The sequence below is a fragment of the Giraffa tippelskirchi genome, chromosome 4 (assembly GCF_054371585.1).
Source record: "Giraffa tippelskirchi isolate mGirTip1 chromosome 4, T2T-mGirTip1v1.2.pri, whole genome shotgun sequence".
In the NCBI taxonomy this organism is placed as follows: Eukaryota; Metazoa; Chordata; class Mammalia; order Artiodactyla; family Giraffidae; genus Giraffa; species Giraffa tippelskirchi.
The window spans coordinates 189,499,282-189,509,536 of record NC_137278.1 but is presented as its reverse complement, the minus strand read 5'-3'; the positions used below and the strand labels follow the sequence as shown (position 1 = coordinate 189,509,536).

Below are 10,255 nucleotides of genomic sequence, written 5' to 3'. Positions count from 1 at the left end.
TTTTTTCAAAAATATTTTTTGAGCACATAGTTCCTCCAGGTCTTGTTCTAGACATTGCATCTAGATTCACTGTCGGTAAATACAAAGGATCAAGATACAGCTGCAGGCAACAGGCATAATCTCAAAATCTCTGCTCTCTTGTGGAATTTATGTTCTAGGAGAAGACAAACAATTTAAAAATAGGTTGAGTTTTAAAACAGGAAGAGTTACCATATGATCCAGCTATCCCGCTCCTGAGCATACTTCCAGAAAAGACAAAAACTCTAATTCGAAAAGATACACACATCCCAATATTCACAGCAGCACAGTTTACAATAGCCAAGACATGGAGGCAACCTAAATGTTCATTGATAGATGAATGGATAAAGAAGATGTGATGTATATATACACACACACATATATACGTAGATGTTATATTTATATATATGTATTTATATATACATATATAAATGCAATAGAACATTACTTGAAGAAAAGAATGAAATAATGCCATTTTCAGCAATGTGGATGGATCTAGAGATCATCATACTAAGTGAAGTAAGTCAGACAAAGGCAAGCATTATATGATATCACTTAGATGTGAAATGCAGAAAAATGATACAAATGAACTTATTTATAAAACAGAAACAGACTCCCAGACATGGGAAACAAACTTATAGTTACCAAAGGGAAATCCCCAGGAGTTTGGGATTAACAGATAACACTACTATACAACAAGATCCTACTGGGGAACTATTTCAGTATCTTGTGCTGTGCTCACTGTGTGTCGGTCAGTCATGTCTGACTCTTTGCGACACGATGGACTGTAGCCCACCAGGCTCCTCTGTCCATGCGGATTCTCCAGGCAAGAATACTGGAGTGGGTTGCGATGCCCTCCTCCAGGGGATCTTCTCAACCCAGGGATTGAACCCAGGTCTTCTGCATTGCAAGCGGATTCTTTACCATCTGAGCCAACAGGGAAGCATTATCTTGTAATACCTGTAATGGAAAAGAATCTGAAGAAGAATCCATACAACTAAAACTAACACAACACTGTAAATCAACTATATCTCAATAAAAACAACAACAACATAGGTAGAATACATTATTTGAAACAAGAAGGGCTTGAAGAATCGGGAATGGTAGATTCAATGGGTGCCACTACCTATGTCTTAGGCTATTAGGGAAGACATCACTAGTCAAACAGGGTGTTTTTTCCTACTCAGCCCAATGTGTCGTCAAAATTGTTCCTAATGCACTGCTTTAGGCGCAGACATTGGAAGATATGGAAAGCCCTAAAAGTGTCTGTGACATCAATATGTATATATGCAGTGTTTCTTGCATTTACTGGAGGTGGAGGGGAGGGGAGAGCATTCGTAAGTTTCATCAAATTTTCAAGGAAGTCCATGACCTCAAATGGATTGATTTGCTAATGAAGAGCCTCTCTTCTTTTTTTTTTTTTTTAAAGTTTTATTTATTTATTTATTTTGACCACACTGCACAGCATGCAGGATCCCAGTTCCCAGACCAGGGATATAACCTGTGCCCCCTGCAATGAAAGTGAGGAATCCCAACCACTGGACCACCAGGTAAGCCCCTAGAGTCTCTTCTTGATGATACAATAGTAGACTTTCAGTAAGTTGGAAGAAAATTTCATATTCTTCTAAAATGACTTTCAGCATCACTGTCGGGGCTGGGGTCTACCTGAAATTACCATTTCTCACTTTCTTCTGTTGTAGTTCATTTTTTAGAACCCACCTGCCTATCCAGGAGACATAAGAGATGTGGGTTCCATCCCTGGGTCTGGAAGATCCCCTGAGGAGGGTATGACTACCCACTCCAGTATTTTTGCCTTTGAAATCCCATGGACAGAGGAGCCTGGTGGGCTACAGTCCATGGGGTCAAAAGAGTCAGATATGACTTAGTGACTAAACCATCACCAGTAGAAGTATATCTAAATTAGATAGAATTGGGACCTCACTGGTGGTCCAGTGGCTAAGATTTCACTCTCTCAATGCAGGGGGCTCATTTGATCCCCGGTCCAGGATCTAGATCTTGAATGCTGTAACAAAGAGTTTGCATGCCTCAGCTGAGACCCAACACAGACAAATAAATACATAAATAAATTTATAAATTAAATAAAATAAATTAGAGTTGCCTACATGCTACCATCAATTCCTTCTCTTTTCTGGGGGAAGAATATTGCCTCGGGGAAAGATGAGCATGAGAGTGGTCACTGAGACCAACCTTCCTATTTCTTCCTGTCTTTTATATATATGACATTTTAAACTACACTATTCAGGGTTTCATAGCCTTGGCATAAAAATCTCATTTCTTAATTTAACAAACCCTTGATCATTCCCAGTCTACACCAGGCCAGGACTTGTGCATAGGTACAGAGATAAACAAGACACAGTCCTACATCTGTGCCACTAGTCCTAGTTGCCAAAGATGTAATGGGGGAAAACAGAAATAAGCAAATGGAAAACTCTTTTGTTAGTTTAGGAAAAGTAATATACTTGGGGTATTATGAGAGCACTAAGTAACCATATCAGAGAAGGCTTCTCGGAGGAAGTGACTACAGCTCTCAGTCTCAAAGGACAGTAGGTAGTTGACATGAGGAGGGTTGGAACGGGAAGAGAAGGCATTTGAGGAAAGGGTCACGTATATGTGTAAAGTCGCTTTAGTCGAGTCTGACTCTTTGAGATCCTATGGACTGTAGCCTGCCAGGTTGCTTTGTCCATGGGATTCTCCAGGCAAGAATACTGAAGTGGCTTGCCATGCCCTCCTCCAGGGGATCTCCCCTACCTTGAGATCGAACCCGTGTCTCTTGCATTGGCAGGCAGGTTCCTTACCACTAGCGCTACCTGGGAAGCCTTAGGAGGAAAGAGGGAGCATGAGCAAAGATGCAGCATCCTTAAATAATATGATACGTGCAGGGGATTACAAGAAAGCAGCTCAAGGTGGCTGGACCTCAAAATGTGCATCACACGGAGAAGAAGCATGCCTGGAGGTGGGCAGGTGCGGGTACAGATCACAGTAGATGTTTTATGCTATGTAAACAAGGAGCTTGGTTTTGGTTCTGTCCATGGTTCAGAGCCATTGAAAGTGAAGAAAGAATATGTTTTCTTTTGCAGTTTACTCTGGTAGCTGTGTGGATGAATTTGACGGGAACAAAAACCGTTTGGTGACAGTTTAGGCCTGAACTAGAGCGCTCATAGTAGAGACAGGCAGATTTGAGAAATATATAAGTGAAATTGGCCTGGCTTGTTGGTTAATGAGATGTGAAGGATGAGGGTGAAGAGAAGTGAGGAATCACAGATGACTTATGGGTTTCTTGCTAGAATGAATGGGTCCTTGGTAGGTGTAGGGTAAGGGAGTTAGAGTAGGCGAGGTTCGGAAAAAGAACGAGACCGGTGCTTTACAGGAACAGATCAGCTCTAATGAGGCGAGAAGGGACAGCAGTCAGATTAGTGAGCTGCTGCACTAACCCAAGAAAAGAGGAAGTATGTATAGGCATATATGTGGAAATCTACTGTCTTAAGGGGGCCTGTTCTTCTCCAAGGTTGTTCGGAGTAGTTCTCTCTTAAACGGCTGGGACAAGGAATTCTGGAGATGGGCCAGAGGCTGGACCGGCTGGGAGCTGGGCGTAATCAACCTTAATGTCCATTTTTTTTCTTTGGGCGAGAGTTCTTTGTTTTGCATAGAATGGTGGGGGGACCCAGAGGGGAGTTTTAACTCCAGGCTATTTTGAGCCATGTAACCTTCCTTCAGTGGGAACACAAGTTGAGATAGAGAGCACAGAGGAAGGAACAGAGGTGTTGGGGGAGATAAAGACTCAAGTTTGAAAATGTTGAGTATCAAGTCTGAAAGTCACTGGGTCATTTCTAGGAAGTGATTTCAGACTGTAAGTGAGATGAAGAAAACTGAATTTCAACCCTAAATTGATGATTTACACTTCATCAAGTCATAGGCAGTAACTTAAACCAGGTTATCCAAACTGGTTTGAGGATCAGCAGATCAGTATACCCAGGAATTTGTTAGAAATGGAAATCCTTAGGCCTGATTTCAGGCCTACTGTATCAGAATAGGGTTGGTGCCAGGAAGCTGTTGAAAAAACAACAACAACAACAACAACTCTGAGGTAAATTGTAAAGTTTGAGAAACACTGGTTTAAACCATGAAAATGGATGAGATATTCCATTGCTGAACTCACTCATAAGGTTTAGGAGATTTTAAAATATAGATTCCTTAGGATTTTCTAATCATGTCATCTGTGACTAGAAACAGGCTTTTTTTTTTTTTTTTTCCTTTGTCTCCAATCTTTGTGGTTTCTGTTATTTTATGCCTGATTGCACTGGCCAGAGCTTTCAGTTCCATGTTGGTAGGAGTGATGAGAACAGACATTCTTGACTTGTTCCTTATCTTAGAGAGAAAGCATTCGGGCTTTCACAATTAAATGTGATGTTTCTGTAGATGCTTTTTATTAGTTTCTCTCTATTTCTAGTTTGTTGAGAGTTTTTTTTCATTAATAGATGCTGGATTTTGTGAAATGCTTTCTGCATCAGTTAATATGATCATATAATTTTTCTTCTTTAATTTGTTGATGTAGAGCCTTATGTTGACTGAGTTTTGGATATTGAACAAATCTTGCATATACAGAATAAACTCCACTAGGTCTTGATGTATTAGCATTTTTATATATTACTGTATTAGATAAGGTAATATTTTAAGGGTTTTTACATCTGAGTTCACAGGAGATACTGGTCTGTATTTTCCCTTTTTACTATTTTTGTTTGATTTTGGTGTCAAAATGTTACATGAGGGTGTGGGTGAAGGGGTCAACTACATGACGATATATGGTAACTGGACTTGTGGTGGTGATCACTTTGTAGTGTATACAGATGTTAAACTATAATTCTTCCATCTGAATCTTACATAAAAATAATTTTAAAAATCCATGAGGGTAAAACTGGTCTCATAAAGTGAGTTGAGAAGTGTACTCTTCTATTTTCTGAAAGACTATTGTATTTTTAATGAGGTTATTTTTTCAAGATTAAGAGCGTTGTTTTGCATGGATGGACCTAGAGAGTGTCACACTGAGTGAAGTAAGTCAGACAGAGAAGGAGAAATATTGTATGCCATCCCTTACATGTGGAATATAAAAAGAAATGATGCAAATGAACTTAAGAGACTCATAGAAAATGAACTTACGGTTGCCAGGGGGAAGGATGCAGGGAAGGGATAGTTAGGGAGTTTGGGAGTGACATGTACACACTGCTATATTTGAAATGGATAACCAACAAGGGACCTACTCTATAGCACAGGGAACTCTGCTCAATGTTATGTGGCAGCCTGGATTAGAGAAGAGTTTGGGGGAGAATGAATACATGTATATGTATGACTGAATCCCTTCACTGTTCACCTGAAACTATCACAACATTGTTTGTTAATTGGCTATACCCCAATACAAAATAAAAATTAAAAAAAAAAAAAAGAAAGAATGCTGTTCTGGAGAATCCCTAAGCATGGTAAAGTGTTAAGGGAAGGAGGGACCAGCCTTGTACATTCCTCCTTCACATTTAGAATGTTCCTCTCTAGAGTCCACTGTGCATTAATAGAGGGGGAAGTTCAGTCTAGGAGATTCAAAGTGTGGAAGAGATGTGACTTTGATGTGTGTCTTCCGACTCACTGGTATTTTAAGAAACACTAAAGAAAGATTAGAGATTAGCATTCGTGTAAGCAGCTTATAGGATAGCTAAAATTTTAATCACATTCTAATGACTTAGTACCTGCCCTTTAACTTTTTTCCTGTATATAATTAATAACACTTTCCCATCTACTGGAAAAGATCAAGAACCAAGGATTATAGAACTATGGAGCAAAGGTTTTTTTTAAATAAGTATCTTATGATATTTAGGTTTAAACTGGCATTAGGAATACTCAGTCTATGTGGTGTACAATTCTATAGGTTTTGACAAGTGCATAGAATTACATATCTACCTCTAATATCATTACATTTCTTTTCAGAAATTCCTTTCATTTCCCTTTATAGTCAGCTCCTCCTCTCAACTCCTGGGAATCACTGATGTGTTTGCCCATGACATAGATGTAATGAAATTATTTCATAGATAAATATTAAGCACATTTTGCCAAGTGAAAGAATCAAAGTCAAAGGCTCTATGCTGTCTGATTTTACCTTTCCAAGAATATCATAAATAAAATCAGACAGCATAGAGCCTTTGACTTTGATTCTTTCACTTGGCAAAATGGGCTTAATATTTATCTATGAAATAATTTCATTACATCTATGTCACTTCATCTATCCATAAGTTCTCTCTTTTTCTTCTCACTCAACAAGTTTCCTGCTGGCTTTGTTTCTTCTCTCTCACTGGCTTTCTTCCTTTGTTTCTTGGCTACACCTTGTTGCATGTAGACTCTTAGTTCCCTGACCAGGGATTGAACCAACATCTCCTGCGCTTGAAGCAGGTTGTCTTAATCACTGGAGCACCAGGGAAGTCTCTGGCTTTGTTTCTTTTGCCCATGAAATCAAGGCACACTCAAACTTCTTCCAGGAAATTACTTGGTCATTGGTCATCTTAAACAAGATGAAACAGCTTTAAACAAAGCTGTGTGACCCTATTACTTGATTGGTAAGATCAGAGATAGATAACTGACCAAAAGTATGCCACACTAGGCAAGGCAATGACCAATGAAGTGACATGATAGGAGAACTCTGTCCAACAAAGGCAGAGCATGTTGGCTGACTGGCCAGTCTATTCCAATCCTCTAGGACTCAGTGGTAGCAGGAGTAGTAGAGATAGTGGCAGAAAGGACATCCCCTTGGAGCAGGGAAACCTGGGTGCACTTTCTGAAAGTACAAGGTGACCAGATTTTTAGAATGTCAGTGTCTTTTTTTTAATTAAAAAATATTTTTGGTTGCACCATGCAGTATGGGGAACTTCCCTGACCAGGGATGGAACCTATGCCCTCTGCAGTAGAGGTGCAGAGTTTTAACCACTGGACTACCAGGGAAATCTAGAATGTCAGTGTCTTGAACGATGTTTCATTCTCCATATAACCTTCTTGAGGGTGACTGTTTCCTGTCTTTCACACTCCGCCTCAAATCCCATAATTTTTTCATTGCTGTTTCTTTTCAGATGTTCAACATTTTCTTCTGTCTTTTTTTTTTTTCTATTTCAAGAACTTCCTTTATTATTCTTATGAGGTATTTAGGTGACAGATTCTTCTAATCTCCCTTTTTCTGAGGATGTCTTTATTTCCCCTTCATTCCTGAAGGATCAGTTCACTTGATAATAGAATTGAAAGTTGACAGTTTTTTTCTTTCTGGATGTGAAAAATGTGCCACTTCCTTCCAGCCCCCTCTGTTTCTGATGAGAAATCCTCTGTCCTTCACCAAAAAAATGGAGACAGTGGGAGGGTTCAGCAGAGAAGTATCAAAACATCCATCTGATGGAGAGAAAGATGGGAGTAATAACGGAGATAGGGAAGGACAGGGAAGCCTGGTGTGCTGCAGTCCATGGAGTCCCAAAGAGTCAGACACAACTGAGCAACTGAACAACAACAATGATGGAGACTAAGAAGGGAGTGGAAGGACCCATCCAGAGACAAAACACCCTGCCACCTTCGTGAGGTGTTTGCTGCCATCAAAACTCCTCTAATTTTGGTAGTTACCAAGGGAAAGCTTACTGAAAAGAACCCTTAAGCTGGTTAGCTGCCTATGTAATCTGCTTGGGTGGGCAGGTTAAGAATCTCCTTGCCTAGAAAGGATAAACTGACCTTCTTTCTGTATAATCTTACAGAGTACACTTTTCTTACAAGTGACAATTTAGAGAAGCACATTGCAATTTTCCAGCAATGTGTGAGAGTGACCAGAACAAGGAATCTTGGTCCAGATTCACTTTGTCTTCATATAGTACAAAGGTAGCTGAATATGCAAGATACTTGCAGCATTGGGTCTTACTCCTGGCTCCCCTTCGAACTTTATATGCAGCCTTTAAAAAATATTTTATTTTTTATTGACGTATAATTGACTTAAAATACCATAGTAGTTTCAAGTATAGATCATCATTGTTGTTCAGGTGCTCAGTCATGTCTGAATCTTTGTGACCCCATGGCCTTCACTGGTGGCTCAGTAGGTAAAGAGTCTGCCTACAATGCTGGAGACCTGGGCTCAGTTCCTGGTTGGGAAGATCTCCTGGAGAAGGAAACGGCAACCCGCTTCAGTATTTTTGCCTGGAGAATTCCATGGACAGAGGAGCCTGGTGGGCTACAGTCCATGAGTCACAAAGAGTCGGACTGCAGCACGCCAGGCTTCCCTGTCCTTCACTATCTCCCAGAGTTTGCACAAACTCATGTCTATTGAGTTGGTGATGCCATCCAACCATCTCGTCCTCTGTTGTCTCCTTCTCCTCCTGCCTTCAATCTTTCCCAGCATCAGGGTCATTGGCCAAAGTATTGGAGCTTCAGCTTCAACAGCAGTCCTTCCAATGAATATTCAGAGTTGATTTCCTTTAGGATTGATTGGTTTGATCTTCTTGCAGCCCAAGAGACTCTCAAGAGTATTCTCCAGCACCATAGTTTGAAAGCATCCATTCTTTGGTGCTCAGCCTTCTTTATGGTCCAATTCTCAATATTTTTATTTTTTATAAGTGCAGTCTTGAATAAATCATTTGATTTCTCTATGAGAAATTTGTCAAAAGAGCTTAACGGTACTGACACATGAGTTACTGTGTGTGTTAGTCACTCAGTTGTGTCCGACTCTTTGTGACCCCATGGACTGGGACCCGCCAGTTTTCTCCATCCATGGGATTTTCCAGGCAAGAAGACTGGAGTGGGTTGCCATTTCCTTCTCCAGACATAGGAGTTCAGGTCCTTTCAAAACTGTATAAAGTGATGTATAAATTCATACTAGTGGCTCGATGCAGTTGGAAGACTGAAGTCAAGTGTCACATTGAGTGGGATTATAGCCTGGACCTTTTGGGTGTAAAAGATCCAGTAATCAATTCTCAAATATAGAGTTATCAGTTAAGAGTTCCCAGCTATAGTTTGGGCTCCTTCTCAGTTACATATCACTGGAACTCAAGTTGTTCCTGATTTGTGGTTTCATCTCTCAGAGGAAAATTAATATAACCTCATTTAGGGAGAGATGCTGGTATTTTTCATTGTCATGGTTCACATGATCAGTTCTCAGTGAAGCAGGTTGCAGTGTAAGAATTACGTGATGATGGTAATGTGTGTGTGTATATGTGTGTGTGAGAGAGAGAGAGAGAGAAGAGAGAGAGAGTGTGTGTTTGTCAAAGAAAGGGAAGGATGGGGGTAAAAACTAAAGGTAGCAATGGAGAAGGAAAAAAAGTATTGAATTATAATCTGCAAATCTTCCCCTTGGAAATCAACACTTCGTGTGTGTTTATGAATTCAATACCTGTTTGTGGACAGGAGAGAGCCCAAGTCAGTTTGTAAGAGCATCCGATTAGCAGCAAAGCTTGCCCCAGTCTCACCCCACACCCTTCCAACTTCTTTGCACCTAGGCCGATGCTCTTAAGCCTATGACGATGCGATTAGGTAGCACGAGGGTATTACAGAGAGATAAATCAGGATGCAAAGATCCTTTATTCATCTACTGTGAAGAAGGCAGCTGGACAGCTTATAAGAGAAACATTTAACTCTGTGAGTATTTCTCAACTTCTGGAGAGTTTAAGCAGGATGTAATCAAAGGGCTCTTGTGGGAGTTTGGGGGTTCAATCTGACTCTAAAACCAAGAAACAGAAGAAAAGAACACATTGAACCTGTGGGTCTGGACTAGGGTTGGGGGTGGAAACAGGCGAAAACGTGGAGGAAACACATCAAAACTTCCTTATGTGACAAGCTAGTAAGTGAAACTTCATTATTACAAGGTCACTGCACACCTTGATTACTAACCCCAAACTGATCCTCCCTTTTTGGTGGCTCCATAGCAAACAGCTTTCTGGAAAAGGAGGGATCTGGGGCACTTGATGACCACAGAGCAAACAGTCCTTTACTCCTAGGATGTGCTTGGAAACTTGGTCCAGCCATCAAGAGGCTGACAGGGGAGTGGGAGGATGAAGGTAAGAAGCCCAGAGTCAGCCGGGGAACAACCGCAGTGCAAGGAGGGTGCGTCCAACCATCTCCCTCCAAGGTGAAAGTGTCTGTTTGTTCCTAGCTGAAGCAATGTACTTGATGGATTTTTGTTTTTGTTTTTTCATGGCTTTGGTTTGGGTCTTCTTTGACTCTC

At 40.6% G+C, this 10,255-nt stretch overlaps 1 protein-coding gene across 1 annotated transcript in view; it reads left to right on the top strand.

Annotated features, from left to right (window-relative positions):
* Positions 1-10,255, top strand: part of PDE6H (phosphodiesterase 6H) — a 134,823-nt gene that overhangs the window by 114,720 nt on the left and 9,848 nt on the right. The window contains exon 5 of the mRNA XM_081589179.1: positions 1,448-1,568. The gene's annotated coding sequence lies outside the window, so the exon portion shown is untranslated. The remainder of the gene's footprint in view (positions 1-1,447; positions 1,569-10,255) is intronic.